We start from the raw sequence: 24,997 nt of genomic DNA on the forward strand, positions 1-24,997 counted from the left end.
CTCTGTGTCCTCCAGGTTAGCCCAGTGCACTCACAGTCCCACTGCTTCATTGCTTTTCGGCTCCCAGCGTATGTTCTTATTTTAGGCTACTCTAAGAATTATTTCTTTCATTTTGGGTAATGTCAGTATATAGCATAGGCTAAAATTTCATGCCTACCTTTGACTTTCTGAAGTTCTTCTTGCCCTTTTCAGGTAAATATCCAATAACTAGGAATTAGTTTGTACTTGGAGTAACTATTTTTCAAAATAATCAGTTTCTACTCAAAAAATGTCAAATGTTAATGACTTAAAGTATTGAATTTTTGCTTATATGTTTCAAGGAGAAAAGATTTCTAAAGAGAAATATAAAATATTTGAAAATATGACAGTAAAAAAACACTGTTTGTCCACATAACTCAAGGCCTATCTGAAAATTCTTCATGTTGTGCAAAACAGCTCCTGTATAACTAAGTGCAAATTCTGTAGAATTGTGATCGTTAACAAGTTTCCTATTTTTAACTTCCATTTTTGACAGCATAATAATATATTTCCCCTTGTTTACTTAATCTTATAAGTAAGTGATAACTTACTCTATTGTGAGAGCGAATGAACTTCCGCCTTCAAAAACAAACCAAAGTAGATATGTCAGTATCAGTACAATTGAGTGTCTTTTGGGCCCCTACTACATAAATAGCATCCTGCAATAGGGTACAAAGAAATATGACATTCCTTTGCCTTCAGTGGGCTTATAAGTAATTCAGAAAATAAAGTATACAGAAAAAATAAAATTACAAAATGGTTTATGTTCAAGAGTTGTTGCAAGGGAATTATACATTCATTTAACAAATATTTATTGAATGCCTACTATGTGCTAAGCATTCTGCTTAATTCTGGGTATTTAAAAAATGAGGGATGCCCGGTCAGCATGGCTCAGTGTTTGAGCATCAACCTATGAACCAGGAGGTCACGGTTCCATTCTGGTTAGGGCACAGGCCCGGATTGCAGGCTCGATCCCCAGTGTGGGGCATGCAGGAAGCAGCTGATCAATGATTCTTTTTCATCATTGATGTTTCTATTTCTCTCCATCTCCCTTCCTCTCTGAAATCAATAGAAATATATTTTTAAATGAAGGTATTTAAAAAGAAAAATAGTTGGAGGGGGGCAAAAGGGGTAAGTGGGGGACATGTGTAATACTCTCAATAATAAAATACATTTTTAAAAAGAGAGAAATGGTCACTTTTTTCTAGGGAAATGAACCTGGAAAGGTAGGTAGGGAAGAGGGCCCGATCATGACAAAAAGGTAGACTTAAGAACAAAGAGAAGTAGAAATGAATGAAATAGGAGATACACAATAAAAATAAATAAATAAATTACAAAGGTTTTTTTGGTTGCCAGTTACAGAAATACCAACCCAAACAGGACTACTCATGTAACCCCGTTCTGGTCCATAAACTATAAGAAGAAAGGAACACTGGGAGAGTGGACAGCTGATTTCCTTTTCTGTATTTGTGAGACATATCAAAAAAGAAGAAAGCTGCTGTAACCAGTTTGGCTCAGTGGATAGAGCGTCGGCCTGCGGACTGAAGGGTCCCAGGTTCGATTCCGGTCAAGGGCATGTACCTTGGTTGCAGGCACATCCCCAGTGGGGGGTATACAGGAGGCAGCTGATCGATGTTTCTCTCTCATCGATGTGTCTAACTCTCTATCCCTCTCACTTCCTCTCTGTAAAAAAATCAATAAAATATATCTTTTTTTAAAAAGAAGAAAACTGAGAATGTTTTTTAGACAGCCGAGCAGTAGGGTCTTCCATTGTTGTTTCACAGTGTACTCTGTCCTTGCATGTGTGTGACACTTGCTGCTCTGTGTTTGAGTTTGTGTTTATCTGTATGTGTTGCTTCCTCTACCGTTTAGGAGAATATTTGCATGACTGATCACCAGTTTTAAAAATAGATGTTTTATTCTTTTTTTCTCATTAGCCACATCTGCTTAACTTCTTCAGCAAAGATGCTAGAATTTTGGTTTCTCTGAGTAAGCAACATATTGACTAGAAAGGATATTATTTTCATTTATGTCTAATTACCTTGGCAAGCATTACCCATGTGAAAGAAAATATAGCAAAAGTAGCAGATGATTCCATGGGGATTTAGTAACGGTATTATGTTTTATTGTTTTATGGGGTGTGATAGTCTCCTGTAAGAATATATTTCCAAGAGATCTCATCAACCTTGACTCAGGAATTCAGCACCAAAATGTAGCACCTGCATATCAAAAATAAAATTAGTAATTACATCGCTTGATGCAATGTTTGTAAAAAAAAAAAAAAAGTCAATTAAAGCAATATGAATTCAACCAGAATCTTCTGCAGGCAGAAGCATCGTGCAATTCTGACTTCACAATGACATGAAATTTTAAATGACAACTGCTAAATCAGGCAGCAGCAAACCCAGGCCAAGTTTAAATTTAGTAACACTGCTCGTTTACTGAAAATAACCTCTACAACAGAGACTCTGAATTTCAGGTAACCGACTATTTGTTTTTCTATTCTGTTCAGAGATAACCAGGTGCCCAGCGGCCTCAGCATTGTCTTCCCTTCTCAATGGCATTTCTGGTGTCCACCTAAGGAGTCTCCTTGTCCAGCCTTGAAACTTTCGGAAATTAAACAGAGGACCTGCTTCATATCTTTTTCTTGAAAGTTTCCACCATATATGTCCAGAACTTTCTGAATAAGCATAAGGATTTTAAGGTAAGTGATGTTTGGAAGTGACTCACATTCTCATGTAACGCTTAGTTACATCAAAAATAATATTTAATATATGTTAATAAAATACACAAAAGTGAAAGTTATGAACTATGAGAAAATAGCTAGCGATGTATAGTTCCACACAAAAGAGGGAAATAAAATACAAAGTTTAAAAGTTGTTATATGTCATGTAACTGTACATACAAGTAAGGCACAGTGGTAATCTTGGTATCTGATCATTGGTTTTGAACAAAGTAGTTATGAGATACTGTTTTGGTCCTCGAATTTAAATGTGCATAAGAGTCACGTGGGGGTAAGGGGAGGCCCTTAACATGCTGATTCCTGGGCACGTTTCACAGACGGGGAGGTGGCCCAGCAATCTGCATTTTTACAGTTACCCACCCCCCACATGATCCTGATGAGGGTGGGTCTCGAGCTTGTGAGAAACAATGAGTTATATTAAATGTGGTTTTATGTTGTTTCCTTCAGTCACAAGAATAAATAAGAAAGGAGTGCTTTTAGCACAGAGGGGCAGAATGCGTGCTTCCTTTATAACCCCCTCGAGTTGGATTCTTACTTTTAAAGACTCCGTACAATGAGCTCGTTCCCGGGTGTCCCCATTTCTCTCTCAGGGTGACAGCCCTGCCACTGCTCTCTCCTTGTTTCTCTGTTCTCTGCAAAGTTGTAATTTGTGCAGATGTTTGTGGCTATTGATCAAATCCCAAGAAATAACTACACATTGAAAACAATGAGTTCTTGCCAGGGTTGGCTAAGCATTTCTACATTTTTGAGATTTTTTTCCCCATTTCATATTGAAAACTCAGCCATAGATTTTAAAGAACAGATCTGCTTAATACATAGTTAGCTACTCTTCCTTTGCAGATAAAAATGTATAAATCATGTGGTGTATTTATAACAAGCTATAGGAACATTTATTGAATATCACACACTTGTATTTCTATTTTCTATATCTCATTTAGCACCTTTGTTTTTATTATTTTCAATTTCAAGTTTATAAAGTGTTTGCTTTTTAATTCCAGTGAAAGAAGTGATTAGTAGGGACATATTCAGATCTTAAATTGTGATGATTCCTTACAAGTACAATATGATATTATTTTTATAGTAAAAAGTAAAGTTTTTAATTAAACCCCTTTGATTGAATATCTGGCTTATAGACTTTTTCTTATCTATCCTTACCAGTTTTTGTGTGCACTTGTTCATACTGTGTAGAATTTTTTGTTCATAAAATATCAAAAGGTAAAAGTAAACCCTTAATAAAAACAGAAGTATATTCTTATAGTGCCAGTTAGCTACACATATTAGCTATTCAACAATTTAAAAGAAATTAATATAATCTTATACATAAAATAAGAAAGCACTTTTTCAAGTAATCAAAATTAGGGATTTACATAATTGGGTCAACTATAATAATAAATTTTCACATATGTTTGTTTTCAGAATTGTTCTTAATAGTAAGATTGCCGTACCTAATGATAAACCCTGTAATATGCACTACACAATATCATAAAATCCTCAAGTATGTAGTACACAAGTGTGTGATTCAATTAAGTTTCCAAATTAGACTTAAATTAGTACAAATCTGTATTATTTCAATTTCAGGAAAAAAAAACATAGGAACTGCTGTTATGTTCTTTCTTTTTTGCTTTTGCTTTTTTTAGTAATCAGTAGATCATCTTCCATGTCATTAATTAAGAAATGAAAACAGAAAATGTAGGTGTATTTCAGGCTGGTCAGCTTTTTCTGGAAATCTGATATTGAGGGGGAAATAGAGTTGAAAGTAAGATACAGCTTTTGAACAGTAGAGCCATCTGGGACCATTGAGTAGGGAGAAAGGAGATTTAAATATGTAAGAACCTCTGGGGAGCATTGGTGTTATTATGAAACAGTATAATAATGACATTTGTGAGATAGCCTAAAAGATTAAAATGTGTTTATTATTCTCAATTTAAGAAGCTGGGAAGTAATTAAAATTTATGTGCGAAAAGTATAATTATTGACATGGGAAATGCTCATAATATACTTTATATGAAAGCAAGTTATAAAACCATATTTAAAAAGCTACAGAAGCACAGGAAGAAAAATGAAAGAATAAACACCAAAATATTATTAATGGTTATGCTCAATTGATGAAACTATGGTTGATTTTTATTAGTGTTCAGGGTTTGTAAAACTTTTTCTAAAGTATGTATGTATGTATGTATTATTATTATTTTGTTAATCCTCACTTTGGAGGATATTTTTTCCTTTTATTTTAGAGAGAGTGGAAGGGTGGGAGGAGGGGGAGAGAAGAGAGAAAGAGAAACATCGATGTATTAACTAACCTTATTAAAATAACAATTTTGTTATATATATGTGTATCAAATCATGTATATATAACAAAAGAGAGCCACATCAATTGGTTGCCTCCCCAACGTGCCCCAACCAGGGCGGGGAACCTGCAACCTAGGTACATGTCTTTGACCAAAAACCTGAGACCCCTTGGGTCTCGGGCCAATGCTCTAACCACTGAGCACACCGTCCAGAGCTGAAGTGTGTATTACTAATGTAATTTCAACATACTTTTAAGGGATTGCAAAATATTCAATTATCTGGTTAATTCACTTTTATAGAACTATTAGGTAGTTTCATTCTCAGTTATTTAAAATAGCCTTAAAGCAAGGCCTTTTCATCTTAAAGTATTAAACTGATTTGAATATGAGAGTGATAGCTATTACTAGATCAAAATGGTTTTTAGATGTAATTCTTCATTTGTGGAATATTGCAACAGAATAAATTTCTCAAATTTTGCTCTTTATCAAGCACTAGTAATTTTAAATTATGATGATTAATTTTTTAGAAATAGTCTTCATTTCTTGCATCAGATAATACCAATGTGCTTTCAAGAGTTTTCTAACTATAACAGTTAGCTCCATTTGGAGGATAATTTTGTATGTTTGGTTACATTAGTGTTAATATGTCTTTGTTCTTTAAATCTCCAGTGCACATACGGTTAGTCTCACCATTATTACTACCAGCTGCGGTTGGCCTATGAATTTGTTCATTCTGTCTGAATCCAAAGTAATTAGCTCTTTAGTTTAATGACAATATTTGTTAATGGGTTTTTAGGGCCAAATTCTGCTGTTAGAGAGTGGGTGGTGTATTTAAAGACAGAATCTGGCCCTTATGTTTTAACATAAGCTGCATAATTTGATTTCAAAATGATAGTTTAGGGAGTTTGGAGTAGGAAAACTAACTCTACATTTATCTGAAGTTTCCCAGTTTCAAGAAACAGAAAATGAAAGTGACAATTTATGTAACTGAACAACAAACCCACTGAAAGTTCTCTGATACAGCTATCCTGCATGTGTCATTCCCTACATATTTGGAATAAGAAATGAAATGATAATTCTCAAGGAGACATTAGGTGAATCCTCTTATGTGACAGGGAATAAACATTTTTGATCATTACATTTTTTCCATTGTTAGTGAGATATAATGGACATATAACTTTGTGAATGTTTAGGGTATTCAATGTGATGATTTGATATACGTATATATAACAAAATTGTTATCTCAGTAAGGTTAATACATTAGTCACCTCACATAATTAAGAGAGTAGATCTTCAATGCTCTCAACACACAAAGTGATCATTATATTTTTAAAGGACTCAGTAAAGTAGAAAGGATTCCTGCCTGGGAATCACTGGGGTTCAAGTTCAGACTAGGCTTCCTGTTAGTGGCATAACCTTGAGGAAATCTCTTGACCCCTCCCTGGGCCTCAGATTCTTCATCCTAAAATGAGGACTTTGCACCTGATGATGACAGTGGGCCCTTCCAGCTCTGATATAACTCTAACTTGCTTTAAAACAGTATTATGAGGAAGGCATAAGGAGAGCAAGGAAAAATGCAATGACATGAGCTAACTAAATAAACAAAGCATTAAGTTCACTAAAAAGTACTTTGGAGATATTTTGACCTTAAGAACTTTCCTTCAGTGACTTGTTTCTTTTATCCTGGAGAAGAGAACTATTTAGAGAATTTGATATAGAAGAGACCATAGGGTGCTCTATTAGAAGTTTTCATGGAGACCAATTTTGGCAAAACTTAAAAAAAAAGAAAAGCCACGTAGTAAAAGTTGAGATAGCTAACAGTGAATTAGGAAATCATGAATTCACATCATTATAGGAAAGAAAGTGGGTACCAAGGGTTGTATGAGCAGCCAAGTTTCCTTTCAAGGTATAAAATCTTGAGGCAAATGTTCTGAACATAAAGTAACTTGGGAAATGATGTGATCATGAGCCCTTCTTGAGGCAACTATTAGGGGACAAACGCCATCAAACCAAGAGGTGACTGTAGAAACCACTACAAAAGGACTAACTGTGGGCATTGGATGTATTTAACTCTAAACAAAATATAAAATAAAATGCAGATCAGGGTAACAGAATAGAGCATCCTATATAATAAAGAGGTAATATGCAAGTTGACTGTCATGCCCTCACATAAGATGGCTGCCCCCATGTGGTTACAAGATGGCCGTCACAAGATGGACGGCAGGGGAGGACAGTTGTGGGCAACCAGGGGAGGGCAGTTGGGGGGGACTGGGCCTGCAGGGGAGGGCAGTTGGGGTCATCCAGGCCGGCAGGGGATGGCAGTTGGGGGTGATCAGGCCTGCAGGAGAGAGCAGTTGGGGGTGACGAGGCCTGCAGGGGAAGGCAGTTGGGGGTGACTGGGCCTGTAGGGGAGGGAGGGCAGTTGAGGGGGACTAGGCCTGCAGGGGAAGGCAGTTAGGGGCAACAAGGCTGGCAGTTGTGGGCAGGGCAGTTAGGTTTGACTGGGCTGGCAGGGGAGGGCAGTTGGGGGTGACCAGGCCGTCAGGGGAGGGCAGTTAGGGGTGACCAGGCCATCAGGGGAAGGCAGTTAGGGGCAACCAGGCTGGCAGGGGAGGGAAGTTGGGGGCAATCGAGCCGGCAGGGGAACAGTTAGGTGTCGATCAGGCTGGCAGGGTAGTGGTTAGGGGCAATCAGGCAGGCAGGCAGCCCAGCAGTCCCGGATTGTGAGAGGGGGATGTCCGACTGCCGGCAGTCAGACATCCCCCGAGGGGTCCCAGATTAGAGAGGGTGTAGGCTGGGCTGAGGGACACCCCCCCACCCCAGTGCATGAATTTCGTGCACTGGGCCTCTAGTAAAATATAATATACGGGAGCACTAAAGCAGCTAACAAAAAGTTGGATACAAAAGAAAGAAGTTGGTGCATATACTAAATTAGCTGATTGTTTTATTCTCAATATCTAGGAATATTGAATATCATTTAAACCTGCTAAATCAAGTCATAAAAGTATAAGCATATCTAAGAGTAGAAAACAAAGATAAGAAAGGTCATGTTATTGCCTAACATTAGGTGGCAAAGAATGGGGAGAGAAAGAGGAAAATGTATGCTTATTTTTCTATCACATATAATAAGGAAATATTACATAACCTAAAGATGTAAAAGTTCAAGATTATTATATAGAGTTACAAACTTCATATATGGGTTATTTTATGAACTTACAATTTATAAATTAGAACCAAATTCTAAGCTGTATGCAAGAATGCAGCCAAAACAAAATTATTCGAAAACTTGAAAATGAAAGTGTAGTCAAAGGTGTTCTAGGCAAATGCAACCTAAAGAAATTAGGATTTATAGTAGTCCCCCCTGATCTGTAGGTTATGTTGCAAAACACCCAGTAGATGTCTGAAACCACAGATAGTACTGAACCCTATACATAAAGTTTTTTCCTATACATACATATTTATTATTAAGTTTAATTTATAAATGAGGCAAAGTAAGATATTAACAGCAACAATTAATAAAATAGAACAATAATAACAATATACTGTAATAAAAGTTATGTGAATGTGTTCTCTCTCTCTTTCTCTCATAACTGACACAGCTACTAAGTGACTATGGTCAGGCAGCAAAAGCAGTGTGGATACACTGGACAAAGAATGATTCACATCTTGGGCAGGACAGAGTGGGACTGCTCAAGATTTTATCATAGTACTGGACCTGGCACAATTTAAAACTTATGAATTGCTTTTTTTCTTGAATTTTCTGTTTAATATTTTTGGACCAAGGTTGACTGCAGGTAACTGAAGCTGAAGAAAGTGAACCATGGATAAAGGGGGACTACTGTAGAATCTTAATATCATAAAAGATGAAAATTAGAGCCAAAATGTTTAATTAAGGCAAGATAAACTTTAGAGTGAATGCTTGATGGGTATAATACATAACGAAGGTATATAATCATGAATAAATATCATTATGAGCAACCATAGGTGTTTGTTGAGCAAATAAACTTAACTTCTAAAAACATTCCAGGAACTACCAATAGTCCATATTTTAGGTGCTGAGCTAAGTTTAAAAACTCATCTTCAGGGTTATAAGGTAAAACACTTATGTTGAAATTTATTTTCAAAAAAAAGTTTTTCTATTTTAATGATAATTGAAACTACCTATTAACCAAATATTAAGTACTTGATTAATGACAATTTTTTTAAAACAAAAAAGGATTATAAGTTCTTTTTCTTTTTGAAGTTCCCCTGGGACTGCTACTATATGCATTAAATGTATTTGATTTGAAGGACAGAGGAATGTTCGGGTTTCTCACCCAACAAGTATTCTACTCAGAATCTGTATTAGATGGTGGGATCTGAATACTTTATCATTTCCCGTATCCATAAGTTTAATGCAGAGTATGCACTGAATAAAACACACTATCCTACCTAATAATAGACAAATATGCAAATTGACCGCACCTTCGCCACGCCCACCAGCCAAACCACGCCCACCAACCAATCAGGACGAGTATGCAAATTACCCCAACAAAGATGGCAGCTAATTTGCATATCAAGACAGCTTAGAAAGAAGCCAAGCGATGCTGAAGGGAGCAAAGCTGCAGAGAAGCAAGCAAGCCGGGGGGTGGGGTGGAGGAGAAGGGAGGAGCGGAGGCGGGGCCGGGGGAGAAGGAAGGAGAGTGGGGCGGGCTGGCGGAGAAGGCAGGCCAGGGGACAAGGGAGGAGCGGAGGCGGGGCGGGGTAGAGTGCAGCAGGAAACCCTATTGCAGGATTTTTCCTACAACGGGAACACTAGTTAAAACATATAATATACATACATATAAGCATTAGCAGTTTTCAACCTCCCCATAGATAACATTATACATACAAGCCAATGAGATATTAAAACTCAGCAACATCTATGTGTGTCTACACACGTGTGTGTATGTAAACTATCTTACTTAATTTTAGAAGTAAAAGTTGCCAAATAGCTTAAAGATTGTGCGTATCATCTGAGCCTATTTATATAAAATTGTAGACATAGATCTCTGTGCCTATATACGGAGAAAGCTGTCTGGAGAGGTGTTCAGCAAACTTCTACTTTTTTTTCTCTGAACTTTTACATATTGCAATTAATTAGTGAGTATGGAATTTTTTAAAAACAACAAAGCTACTTAAGTTATTTTAGAAAATAATTCTTTATTGAGTTATCCACAGTAATGGGGTTAATTAATCACAATCCCTCCCACCTCACTCAAAAACATACTGCATCACATCCCAACAGGTATTCCTAACCACAGGGTATAATTTCAGAGTTTTCGCAGTGAAGAGGTTTCTGCTGAGCAAAAATCCTTGTTCAATTTAGATACGCAGATTATAATAATTTCCCCATCCTCCTCGCAGCAGGTCTCCTGCCTTTGTTTTGCAGATTCCCAAGTTCAGTAGGAAACAACTAGGTAACTTCAGTTCTAGGTTAACACACCCTTCAAGCTCACATAGGCCCATTAACTCGTGCAAAGCCGATTAGCTTCCCTAGTGAAATGGAATAGAGTTGAATTGCTTTTCTAACGTAATGCCTATTTATAATAAATGCAAAGTGGTTCATGATGGCAAACTTTGTAGAGCATGAAAAATTATGAGGGTCTCCAATGTTTTCTGGCCTAAAATTGTGAAAAAGTAGCATGTATGCCAGCATGTGACACTCCTATTAAAATAAAGGGATAAAGTATTCAGAAATTAAAATGTAATACATTGGCCTTTATGATACATTATTTTGGCAAAAACATTTAAATGAAGCTGTTATACTTTATAGTAGCCATTTCTTCCTAGATAGTACAGTTTTTCTGACTTATTGCATTTTATCCGTTGCAATTTCTTTCCTCTACTAGGCCTCCACCATGTAGGCCACAATTTCCTTATTTTGTTTGAGAAAGTTAAGATTGCTCCAATATTTTTGTCTGCTAATATTCGAATGATCGTATCTGTATAAATGCAAGTTAAATGGTGTAAACCACACATTATTATAATATAGGTCATTAAGATACTGGTCTTATCCTTTGAATAAGAAAATTCTAGATGATAGTTTCATCAAGTTGGTTAAAATGGAATAACTAAGGTGAGGGCCAATATTTTACAACCACAAACTGTTCTATCTTCACCCTCATACTCAAGTAATTCACTTTGCTCTTCCATTAGCTGCCCTTGTTTCACGAGTAAGGCACAAAGGAAACCAGGCCATGACAACTATGCTTTCCTTGTGCCAAACTGAAAGATTGATTCTTATAATAGAGGGAGTAAATGTCCTGACAAGCCCAAACTAGACTGGCTTAATGTTTGTTTTTTATGCAAAGAACTGTGACTTCAGATGAGAATCAGACCTACACCCAGATGCATTATAATCCAATGCAAACTTCATTTCTTTCTTTATTTAACAAGTATTTGGTTAGTCACTACTCAGTGCCAGGCTGTTCAAGGACTTGAGATGAATCAGTGAACAAAGCATGGCATTCTTTTGGGACATGCAGGCAATAAATAATAACCACAAGTGAATTATGTAGTATCATAGACTATGATAAGGAATGAAAGAAAGAAAACAGATTAAAGGTAAGGCAAGGAGGGAATGATCTGATAGGATGAAGAGGGTGGGGTCAGATCTGGTTCTGTTTGTACAAGCTCTTCTGGCAGATGTTTTGTTGTTTTGTTTTGTCTGATGTTCAGCCTGGCTGTCTGAAAATCAGAATATATGGATAGACTTGGAGAATGAGTCATTATTAAATGACTGTTGCGCAGATTTTCTGTTACTACTGATAACTTCCATACATTGTCATGCGATACTGACCTTAGATTTTCTCCAAATTAAAGCAATCCATTGCATGTGTTTACTAACTTTTAGCTTCTGAGTGCTTGGCCTGGCTTTATTACATATGGTCTAATTAACAATTGCTCTCCAAGCAATGCTGTGGAATTACAAAGAGCTCAAACAATGAAGAATAAAAATTATATTAAAAAATATAAATTTCTTTATGTTTTTCCTGATTGTTTACAATTTATGGAGTAATTTTAAATTATTATAGTATCACTAGTATATATCTTTGAAAGTGATATTAAGCAATGCCAAATTAGTTCAAAAAGACCCAAATGTCCCATCTTATATAATAAAAGCCTAATATGCAAATCGACCAAACGGCAGAACGACTGGTCGCTATGACATGCACTGACTACCAAGGGGCAGACACTCAATGCAGGAGCTGCCCCCAGCCCACAGGCCCCAAGGCGGGTGCCAGCAGGGGCCCCCAAACCGCCCCGCCGGTAGCCCCACAGATCGGCCCTGATCACCGGCCAGGCCGAGGGACCCTACCCATGGACGTATTTTGTGCATCGGGCCTCTAGTAAGAATATATTAACTTTAGAATTAATCTGGATTTTAAAAATATGGACCCTTTACATAATATTCTTACTTCATTCTAAGAAAAATGAGGACTGAACTCTAAATTTGAATACATATTCTTAAAAATAACCTATAGTCATTTGTAATTTAGTTCATTTAGTGATGCCACTTTGAGAATCATTTTGTGTTAATAACCACATATATCCCTAACCTCCAATGATACAGAATCATAGCCTGTTTGAGCTGGAAGTGATCCCAGAAATTCCAGTCCAACTGCCTTTATTTTGCAGGTGTAAAAACTGAGTCCCAAAGAGGGTAATTTGTGCAGGTTAGATGGTATGTGCAAGTCTAGAGAGCCAGTTAGTAGTAAAACTAGGACAGGAATCCATCCTTTAAACTCCCAATCCATATTTTCAGTACAACACTCTACCTGAGTTTTTCCATTGCTCATAATTAAAATAATGTTTTGTTTTAATTGAGAGCTGAACATACTTTTGTATCGCACAAAGCAATATGATTAGTGAGTGTGACTAAGCTCCCAGAATGGATCACTTAATTGATAACTCCTTCAGCACTACCAGAAATGACTTAAAAAAATAGAATGATCTTTTCAGAATTATTTTGAAAAAAATAAATGAAATTATTTATGAAACCATGACTTACCTATTACTCAGTATATAAAGCAAAAATGAAAGACACTGTATTATTTTTCAATGAACTGTGGAAGGAAAAAAAATTATAAATAGCAAAGTGCTGAGTTTAGAAAACAGTTTAAGTAACATCTGGGCCCTGGGTTCCTCACATCTTTAGGCAACAGTACAGAGTCATGTGAGAACACTTTGAACTCTCACAAGGCAAAATTATGCAACTCACTGGAAAATAATTTCAGTGGATTTAATAAGGCAGAGAGGCAATATATCCCCAACACAAAGAAAAGTATAAAAGACTATCTGCCAAGCCTTGGGAGGTTTATATGCAAAAAAAAAATTAAACAAAGCAATAGCAATTCATTTTCTAAGAGAGTTTTTTAGTTTAAGCATCATAGTACATCTTAAAATATTGTGCATTTAGTTCTTGTAAATGGATTCTAAATTTGCCTGAAATGAAGGATAGATCCATAGTTTTATATAATGATAAAACTGGGGTTTCTCATTGCACAGAATAGAATTTTCATGTGTATTTCCAGGCATATCATTTATTAAACTAATATAATTTACATTTTAAGCAAATTAAAAAGTATGTATAACATTAGGTACATGGCTCTAAATGATTGATGAGGATTATTATGGAAAACACCTGTAAATACCCAGGGTCCAGAAGACTTAATGAGTACTTTGTGAACTTAGCAAGGTTTTGATGACTTTGTCTGATAGTGAATGAAGTAAGAACATGAATAATTCACTCAATTTTACTTCTGTTATTGTACATGTGTAAATCCTGTCAGACTAAGATGCTGAAAACTGGATCTTCTGTTTCAATATCCATAGTACAATTCAATTAAGTCTTCTATAATCAGTGAAGTTAGTTGAAAATTATATTTTAAAACTATATCTGGTTCTTATTAATGTGATGGCTAATTATTAGCATTCTAGCATTATGCACTTTGAATTAATGTTTTATTATTTTGTAACAATAACCAAAAGGTAAGATGTTTAAAAAATATAAAGGTAATACTTTCAGATTACCAATTGGGAAAACACTGAAAATAACTAATTTATGCTTATTTTTGATTGATTGAGTTCATTTTGTCTGAAGCCCTTAGTGATGTCCTTGGAAATTTCTATCCCCTTTTTCTTTCTCTCCCCCCTCCCATGAATATTTATGTGATTTATAAGGCAGCAAATTTTTTTGCATATTCCTTTCCCAAAGGAACATTTTTTTTCCCTCCATTTTTAATCACTTCATAGATGAACTGTTCTCTGATAGCCAAGGGAATTAATGGGCCAAACTTCCCGTGTATGTAAACCTATGTGGACCAAGAGCGTGTTAGTTTGCCTCTTGGGCTGAGTAAAACTGAACTGACCTTTACCTTTCGTTGTCTTTTTATACATTATGTAAATTGGTAATAATAAAACTAATGTGATTGGAAGTATGGTTTGACAGACAGTATCAAGTAATATGATACACAAATACTTATAAGCTAGGAATAGTGCCTTGGGGCAATACATTTATTGTGACTATTTGCATTTCACATTGTTGTCTAGAGTTCAGAATTACATAATAAATCACTCACTGTGAAAAGCAGAATTGTCTGGGAAACATTCTACTGACCATTCTAAGGATAACAAAGAAATGCTAAAGGTAGTTTCCTCACACAAAGGGCTTTCGATCTATTTGGGGAAGTAAAGCACTGAGGCATAAGAAATAAGATAACAGAAGAGTTAATAATGAATAGATATCTCTATATGGATGACATGGCCATTATAAATTCTCTTTCTATATCTCATGTGTAACTCAGTTCAGTGCATGCTTTTCAGTTCAGAAGCTTAAATTTAAAAAAAAAAGTTCAACAAAAGTTGTATTCATGTTTTGACAGCAGAGTATATTTCCTAATGCTTTGGGTTCTGGACACAGGGAAGTTAGATGTTTAAATCTTAATAGGGATCAGCCCTAGCCCATTAGGCTCAGAAGATAGAGCATTGGCCCTCGGACTGAAGGGTCCTGAGTTCAATATTGGTTGCAGGCTCGATCCCTGGCCCTCGTTAGGACTCTTGTGAGAGGCAACCAATCCATGTGTCTCTCCCACCTTGAGGTTTCTCTCTCTGTCTCTCCCCCTCCCTTCTACTCTCTCTAAAATCAATGGGAAAAAATATCCTCAGGTGAGGATTAATAAATCTTAATAGGGATCAAATAATAAATACACTCTCATGCTAGGCCTAAATAAGGCATTGCTCTCCCCGTTTCTCCATAGCAAGCTGTCTAAATCCCAGCTTATGCCTAGCTCATCAGGAAATGGCATATTTTCCTTCAAAACTTTATCCTTATTTAGAGGCTTACTAGCCTTCAACCAAATCTTTCTCCTTCCCAAAAGAAACAAAATTTTCAGCACTGAGGTTTTGAATATTGTTTGGTTTCGGAAGAAAAGTATTTCTACCAATGTACACAGTAAATGTTAAGGACATTTGTCACTGAAACTAAAACTACTTAGTTCTTCAGGTAACAAAATGAAAATATTCTTTTTTATTTTGTTTTGCACCTTGGCATTGAGATCCATCACTATGAGAAGCAAAATATTTTTTTAAAAATGTATGTAGCATAACATGTATTAGAATTATACAGGAAATAACTTGGATATTTAGACTAATCGTAAACATGTTTTAATGTGGGAGAAAAAGAAGTCCCATTATTTTCATGTTTGTAGGAGAGCCATCCATGACTAGATTTCCTGATCACATACAAGGTGGTACAGAATAGCAACTGAGGTGAACTCTGGAATTGGATTGCCTAAATCCAAATCCCTGTTTCTGCTATTTTTCACCTATGTGAACTTAGGCACCTTCAACTCACTATCTTAATTTCTTTATATGTAAAATGAAAATGATGATATCACCAACCTCCTAGAGTTATTGTAATTAAAGTGGATGATTCATATAAAGTACTTAGGATGGCTACATAGATCCAGACTACTAGTGCTTCTGCTCTCCACATGGCCTCTCTTGTTTTCTCAAAAATGAAACCTGTCATGCATTACTTTGAACCCTAAATGTTCCTTCATTTTCACTGTCTCCATTAACTTAAAAAATGAAAAAACTAATAGTACATAAGTTAATATAATCTACATATATAAAAGCCTAATATGCAAATTGTCCCCTCGGGAGTTCGACTGGGAGACCAGGAGTTCAATCGCTCACTATGGCGTGTGCTGACCACCAGGGGGCGGCGCAGAATACAGGGATGCCCTGGCCAGCAGCTGGCAGCCAGGAAAGAAGGCCCCAGCCAGCAGCCGGAAGGCCCTGATTGCCGGGCAGCCCTAGGGACCTACCTGTGCACAAATTTTGTGCACTGGGCCTCTAGTTGTATATAACTATATATTGTATACACATAAGCATATAGGAATTGTGAAAATATTCAAGATTGTTTAATAGAATACTTGCATTCTCAGGATAATGGTTCCTTTAAATCTGCAGCTTTGGAACAGGATTTAAATGGCAACTTAATGGTTTTGTCATCATAACCACATAAAAGGTCTGGCAAGATGTGTAAATTTGGGCATATGGGCATGGTTGGCAAGGCCTTTGAGTTGAAATTTAATCCACCCAACAAGTTGTTGCATCTAAACAGTGCCTGGAAATGTTTGCATTTTATTGCGTGCTAGTTGGCTCTCCAGCTAAACCACTCATGAATGAAGAATATGGGCTGTCAGAGAGTGCAGTGCAGGAGACGCTGTCCCTCCAGATTGTTGAGCAGCTGGAATGAGTCATGCTTAACTGACACTTGACAGCTGTCCATCAGTTTTATCATGAAAAGAACTTTGTTGAAGCAGAACAACTGTCCGGGTACCCAAGCTTCTCTCCCACTCTCCACTGCTCTGAGCAGCCATGAAATCTTGTTCCAGCTAAACCATGCAACCTTCTAAATCCAGGGAAGGATTCTTTAGGAACACTGCACTTTCAATTGTTTTTTAAAAAGGGAGGATGAGCCCTAGCTGGTTTTGCTCAGTGGATAGAGTGTTGGCCTGCAAACTGAAGGATCATGGGTTTGATTCTGGTCAAGTGCACGTACCTCGGTTACAGGCTCAATTTCCTCAACCAATCCATGTGTCTCTCTCACTCCCACTTCCTTCCATTCTCTCTAAAAAAATATCCTCAGGTGAGGATTAACAACAACAACAAAAAAGGTGGGGAGGAGGATTCTGTTCTCTGTTTCTGGACACTTCTGAAAGTTTTCTGGGTCAGACTAAAAAGTTGATCAACAACCATTTTGGCTGAATAGACTACATGCCTGAAAACACTTGCTCATTCTCTAGTTCCCTTTTGTCAACTATGTGTGAGACAAAGGATATGAAATGAGAAGACATAACTGTGTCTGCTGTTGTGTGGACATGTTGATGAGTGGAATCTTCCTTTGAGCAAAGATTAAATGTATCATTGGAATGCCTTCTGATCAGTATCAGTGAAGGTCTATTTACTATTGTGGGCCCACAGAGTGTGAAAAAAAAATTGACAGTCTGTATCATAACTGAAGGTGCATGCATTTATAATATGCTGGTTTTATATGTGCACTGTTGCATTGGGCTTTGCCAGACGTTTTGAAGACTGCTGCAAGTTAACAAATCGTTTGGCTGCATGCATGATTTGATTTACTTCAGGGTCTAGCCAGTGCATTCAGCTTTATATGTTATCCTAGCAGAACATTATTTATTAATGTGTTCTTCATGCTTTATTAAGCCTAATGTCAAAACACCTCTGTGGGACCTACTAGGCATGTTTTCTCTTTGTGGTAAGGCCTCCTAAAGAAAATGAAAAATTATTCAGCACTGTTCCAGTTAAAACCCAACAGACATCAGTTCAATTTCTCTTCAACCTGTCAGGTGATGTTTCTGAGTCTTTGTGAAAAATATGCATCTGATGCAGTGTGAACTGGAATTGAAGAAGGCCCTCCTTCAGATGTCAGTAATTCAAGTCCCTTTAAAACAAAACAAAGCTTCTGTGGGCCCACAGGATGGGGGACCCTTCAGTAAGCCAAGCTAGCAGTTCAGCGGGAGGGGAGAAGCACAGATTCAGTCTCTACAACAGTAGTGAAGAATTATAGACTTCTGCAGATACAGTAAATTGAGATGAGTAACAAAAAGAAATAACGGGACATCTGAATCCCAAGGGGAGTGGGCACAATTCTGAACCATGCTGGGGGTTAGCAGTAGGGGCTAGTGGGAAAGGAGACTAAGGAAAACAACCAGTGGGTATAACAGCCCACAAAAGGCATGCACCTGTCAGCTGAGGAATCTCCTGGCTTTGTGGAGGAGGGATGGGACTCAGCAGGGCCAGGCAGGTCATGGTAATGGGAAAACACAGGCAACTGGGTATATCAGGATTGAGGGCTAGCATCATGGCTGGAGACATCAGACACACTCCTCAGTCACTTGTAAGGAGAAACAGAAGAGGAACCAGCCAGGGCTCAGGATCCCAGGCAAGAAGACTGGAGCTTTCTGTGCTGGGTTTCTTAACAGAAAGCTCCAGAACAGAAACCAAGGTATGAGAGAGGCCGGGAGTAATTATTTTAGCTCAGTGTTCTGTGCAAGTGTCTGGGACCCACCCTACCACAGAATTGATGAGGTCTTTGGTAAGAAGATGAAACAAGTCGTGCTGGATGCTGCGTCTGCCCTTTCTGCTGGCCATCATGTATCCACGTGTCTTGATTACCACACAGGTTGGGAGCTTCAGTGATTCCTGCTCCCGGGGCCCAGAGGAAAGGGGCTCACCCATTGCATCTGCAACGAAGTTTTCCGTCTTACAATTTTGCCAACTTGCTCTCTAAGTTCCATGAAACTTAAAGTCACTGTAGCACACAGCTCAGTATTTAATTATGTCGGTGATTGTTTCTGATGTGTGGGTAAATAGTAATTACTGAGCTCCCATCATGTGCAAGACACGGTTGGAAATAAGAACATCTGGGTAACAAATCTTTCATGAAACTTAAAGCAGGATGAGGAAATATACTTGTACAAATGTAAAGATATTACAAGGCAAAAACATTTTCAAGGGCCTGAAAGATAAGGAGAAACTGAGGAAGAGTCACAATTCGGAGGAGACTAAGGAGAGGCATGGGAACTCAATACAATGTGAGCCCCTGGACCAAAAAAAAAGTACATTCCTGAAGAAACTGGTGAAATCCAAATAAACTCTAAAGTTTGGCTATAAGTATTGTACCAATGTTAATTGTTTCACTTTGATAACTGTACTATTGTTTATGTGAGATTAACTTTAGGAGAAACTGATTAAAGAGTATAATGGGAACACTCTGCAACTTTGCTATAAGTTTAAATTCATTTCAAATTAAAAGTGAAAAAGTGATAAATCCTATAGGGAAGCTGCAGATGAATATATTTACATGTCCTGAAAAAGAAAACACTTCTCGTTGATGAGATAAGGTAAAGCTTCCTAAAGGGGCCGCTGACATCCAAGAATAAGATAAGGGACATTTCCAGGGACAGAAAACAAGGTGAGTAAAAGCATTAAAAGAGGAAAAGGGAGGATACTTCTGGGAAGAAAAACAGTATAAGTAAAATAAAGAGCATGATAGCCCATGAGGAAGGACTTGGGATTTAGTTTACAGACAAATAGAGAGGCAGGAAGTTGTACAGCACATGGAAGAAGATTAGTAAGCCATTTGATTTGCTTGAGTTCACCACCCATGAACTGAGGCTGTGAATGGGAGACAAAGATGGGTTGGGAGGTCATAGAGATAAAATTGTGAGGCAAGGGTTTGACCTACCTCTCCTATGCACAAGATAGACCAGGACATGTTTCATCTTGTTTTCCAGCAGACTACAAGTACTTTAAAACTGCAGTTCTGTCTGATATTGAGATATCTGGGGACACGTATACAGAGAAAATATCCCACACTGGAATGCTATGAAGAAAAGAGAGGAAACTGCAGAAAAGCTTGAAATCTGCAGGTTAGAAAATAAATACCTCAGAGAAAGGCTAAAAGGACTGATATATTAACCAGCACGAAGGCTCTACTGACCTATTGCCATGGTCAAGTTAAGGGTTGAATACACAAGGCCATATATTTGGAGTTAGCTGCTGTTGTTTAAATGTTTGGCTACAGATAAAATCAAGAGAGATTTATTTAACAGAATTACAAAATTTCTAAATAAAATAGAAGAGTTTTTAAAGGTGAAATATTGGAAATTCTCTATGTGTAAAAGCATTTATGATCCAATTAATGTACTTCTTAATAGGAAATAATAAACTGCCACTGCCATTTTGTTTTTCCCACCAGAATTTGCAGAATATGAATGTCAGTGGCATGATTTTTAGGATTCAAAAGAAGGAATGGTAAATTGCAGGGTACTCATTACTCTAGAGCAGAAAGTGAGAAAAGAGCAATAAGACACCAACATCACCGTGTATCTCTGTGTATCCTAACCCCATGGCAGGAGCTTCCTCTAAGGAAAACATATCAGGAGTTTGGAATATCCACCACGACCATGACTACATATTTGCAGAAGTCCAAGCCTACCCTCTGTGGAAGAAGCTCTGTGCCTCCTGGAGACTAACTCTACATCCAACTATCTCCCCATCTGATTCCTACTAACTCCTACCACTACTGGTTGATACCCACCAAGGAGCCTGGTTATAAGCGAACAGCTTACCTGTTAGCAAACCGCTCTGATCTGGGATTAGTAAGAGCAGTTACAAACCACAGCCATGCCTGAAATATCACACTCTGGTTGCCAGTTTTCACAAAATCACTCCAAAGTGTGACAATATGTCTTTCAATCATATTTCCCTTAAGGCTGCACTACAATGTGGAACACATAACATGTGCACATGTCCACTCGAAGGTGTGTTTTTTATGTTTTAGCCATTAGCCATCACTTGGCAAGATCTTTCAACAATTAATTCCAAAGCCTGTGAACATCCAGAGTCTATTTTGAATTCTACTTGGTTTTTCTCTCTTAGTCTATTATGCCAAGTGTTGTTCTGTACCACTATGTTGTCATAAATGGAAACAATTTTCCGTCCTTTTGTGTAATCTAGGAATGAAAGCTGGTTATTAACACATTTTCTCCTAACATATATAAAGCTAAATACTTGTCTTAGTAAAAGACATCTTTATTTTAATAGACTATGGCATAATATTAGGAAATATATTCATGAGACTCATAAAAAAATTCCTAAAGTTAATAGAAAGGAATATTTGCATAGACATCATATAAAATGCTTTTATAATTGTATCTTCAATTTTATTATTGTCAAAGGGCTTCTAGAATGAGTCTTAGGAACCAATGCTATCCTTGACACCAAATTTGCAGATAGCATGAATAACTCATACAATGGAAGCTAGAATCAAGACTCAGGAAGAGCTCTATTGTAAGGTGACCAGATTTTAACATTGGGAAAGCGGGACACCATTGACCCGGGGGGGGGGGGGGGGGGGGCGGTTCTTGATTAAAACTTTGGTCTATATGGAGCAACAAAAATTTTCATAGAACTTCCCTTCCCGTTCTCCCGCTGTTCCCTAGCTTGTCGTGCATTCTTTCCAAAAATCGGGACTTTTTTAAAACTCCGCGGGACGCGGGACAAATTGTTAAAAATCGGGACTGTCCCGCCAAAAGCGGGACGTCTGGTCACCTTACTCTATTGGCTACAACACTGGGCCAAATCTGGGAGAAAAAAATGAAATGTGCATAAATGTAAAGTCCTATCCTCCAGTCCAAAAAAAATTGTATTGGAAATAATTTGAAAGAAACACACATGAACAATTCTAGGCATTCATTTAATTACTAGTTCAGTATAAGTTAGAGATGTGATGTAATTGCCCAAAAAAGTTGATAAGACCTTAGACCCAATTCGTAATAACAACATGTCCGGAGCAAAGGGAATGACAGTTTTTCTTACTCTCAGGTGAGCACACCCACAACCCAGCCAGCAATGTCACATTATGTTTTGAGAGCTGCACTCTAACTGGAACATAGGCAATGTGTGTTCAGAATAGAGCACCTAGGACTATAAAAGGACTAAAGAGCACCCTGAGGAAGAGAATATTTCACCAGAAGGAGCTAAGCTATAGTGGAGGACTAAAATCTGTCTTCAGTGTTTGAAGGCTGCCATGGAGACATGAGCACAGGCAGAGGGCAGAACAAGGAGAAAGGGTGGAAGACACAAGTATGTACATCTTGTCTCTAACTATGGCTGAGATGCCCAGCAGGTAGCGAGGTGTCCCTCAGTTGGCAGAGGCCTATCATGGCTTACTGCAAGTGCTAAGGGTCTCTAAATGTAGTTGGTCTAAGTGATTTTGGTGCCTGGTCTCTCTGAAGGGCCACAATTCTTGGTACCTCCTAAACCTAGACCTCAATTCCATAGAAGTTGTCCAGACCTTAACAGAGTATAGTACATGTTCTTAAAAACACATCAGTGGGTCCATTTGCTTTCTGGAAATGTAATGAAATATCAGTTTAACTCTTACAATAAACAAAGCACTCCTAATAAGTTCTTGTCATATTAGTTTGTGTTCACAGTGCCACCGCTTAAGCTGGAGAAGTGCTAATCGTTTTCTTATCCATCATTTTTCTCAGAACCCAGAGCAGCTGCTACAATGGCTAAAATAAGCTAAAATCCTTTCAAACATGAATTGTGATCACAGATTTTTAAATGCATTTTTGGTTGTTCATTTCATTGAGGTCCAAGGCTACAACAGACTTTTGCCTGCAAATTATGCAATGGGAACGTGGACTGTACTTGGAGGGGCACCCAGGAAAATGGAGCTACAAAATCCCTTCTGCTCCCATGAAACTTTCATTCCCTAACTTCAGTTTGTAATTACTACTAGTAATGAATATTTTACCTAAGCATTTTATCCACCTTTCCATTTTATTCCATCTGCTCCATCCACAACACAATATTTCCATTTTTATGTCACTTTTTCCACCTTGGCCTTTCATAGGAAAATTAGAGATGAGCAACCTGGGCATGATGTCAAAATTGTATTAGAATAATAGGTTTCATGGATTTTAAAGATATATTGAAAGTTCCCTCTATGTTATTACTTGAGAATTACCTTGAAATGAGAAAATAACTTGAACTTTATGCCACTGCTCACCAACACACAATCATTCATATTTCTTCTCCATCCTTTGCTGTCCCCACTGTCTGCTTTGTTTCCTTTTTCCCTCCTCATTTCCAATCAATAAGTATTTGAAGTTATATTCATCTATTGACATTTCCAATTTGCATGCCAATTTCTAGTATAAAAGATTTCAAAATAAAGATTGGAACAGGGACAAGCAATTTTCATCTTCTGCTTAACAACATTCTTTTCACCAAAACAAGTATCCAGAATTTGAATACCAAATTGTTTATTCTAGGACTACTTAGTGAGTTGGCAAAAAGAAAGACAATACTCAATAGGAAAGCTGAGAAAATGCAGGAAGGAAAAATATGAAAAGGGAGCTTTAAAAGGGAGAAAATTGGGTCAGAAAAAAAATCTTGGAAATTATGCATAGGGAAAGTGTTTTTTAAAAGAATGTTATGAGAAATGATAGATTTCTTTTAGTAATAAGCAAGCTAGGAATACATATTTTTAAGAGTTAAATATATAATTAATAATTCTCAAAACAAAAACAGTGCCAAAATTTAACATGTGCTTAATAAAACTTTGCTTAATTGAATTGAATTGTCTGTAGAGGGTGTATTGTCTCATTGAAAATACAGAATGTAGGAAAGAGCATTATACACATTTCAGTTTAGCAATAATGAAGTTATTCTGAAAATCTGTACAGCCTATATGACTCCCTTACCCACAATTCCAACTAACTGTAACTGGATAAAATCTGCCAATTATCTTCCAGTAATTGTGATCACTTGTGGATTTTTTAATATTTTTTATTGATTTTAGAGAGAGAGAAGGAGGAGATAGAAATGTCAATGATGAGAGAGAATCATGGATAGCTGCTTCCTGAATTACCCCTACTGGGGATCGAGCCTGGGACCACCTCCTTCCTGCCCTTCCCAGCATGTACCCTGGCTGGGAATTGAACTGTGACCTCCTGGGTTGATGCTCAACAACTGAGCCACACTGGCCAGGCTGCTTGTGGATTTTAACCCTATCCTCCCTGTTTGCCTTTAGTTAGATCTATTGCATTTATTGCCCAGGAAAATTCATTGGGCTTATAGTATAGCTCTATAACCACCATATTTGATAACTGAACATTTAATCCAAGGCAATCTCTGATCTTTAAAAAGTAACAAAATTAATAGTATCTTTTTCATCAAAATTTGTAATTTATAAAGCACTTTGCATAAAATCATATAAAGTAGTTAAAACAGGCATCATTATCCCCTTTGCAAACTGAAAACACTAAAGCTCAGAGAAGTTTAAAAAAAATCAACTGGTGGCACAGGCACATGAAAAGATGCTCAACATCAGTAATCATCAGGGACATTCAAATCAAAACCACGAGACATTACCTCACATCTGTCAGAATGGCTATTATCAAAAAGATAGAAAATAACAAGTGTTGGCGAGAATATGGGGGAAAAGGAACCCTCATACGTTGTTGGTGGGAATGTGAAATGGTGCAGCCACTATGGAAAATAGTACAGAGTTTCCTCAAAAAATTAAAATTAGAACTACCGAATAATCCAGCAATTCTGCTGCTGGGTATTTATCCAAAGAAAATGAAAACACTAATTTGAAGAGATAATCTGTACTCCCATGCTCCTTGCAGCATTATTTACAATAGCCAAGATAATGGAAGCTTCCTAATTGTCCATCTATAGGTGAATGGATAAAGAAGATATTGTACAAATATACAATGGAATATTAGCCACCAAAAAAAAGAATGAAATATTATCATTTGCAACAGCATGGCTGAACCTATAGAGTATTATGCTAAGTGAAATAAGTTAGGCC

The 24,997-nt window shown here is 37.3% G+C and overlaps 1 protein-coding gene across 1 annotated transcript in view; it reads left to right on the forward strand.

Moving 5' to 3' along the window:
• Positions 1–24,997, forward strand: part of HS3ST5 (heparan sulfate-glucosamine 3-sulfotransferase 5) — a 238,389-nt gene that overhangs the window by 88,560 nt on the left and 124,832 nt on the right. Inside the window, exon 2 of the mRNA XM_079780268.1 lies at positions 2,531–2,722. The gene's annotated coding sequence lies outside the window, so the exon portion shown is untranslated. The remainder of the gene's footprint in view (positions 1–2,530; positions 2,723–24,997) is intronic.

This window comes from Cnephaeus nilssonii, assembly GCF_951640355.1.
Source record: "Cnephaeus nilssonii genome assembly, chromosome: 9".
Taxonomy (NCBI): domain Eukaryota; kingdom Metazoa; phylum Chordata; class Mammalia; order Chiroptera; family Vespertilionidae; genus Cnephaeus; species Cnephaeus nilssonii.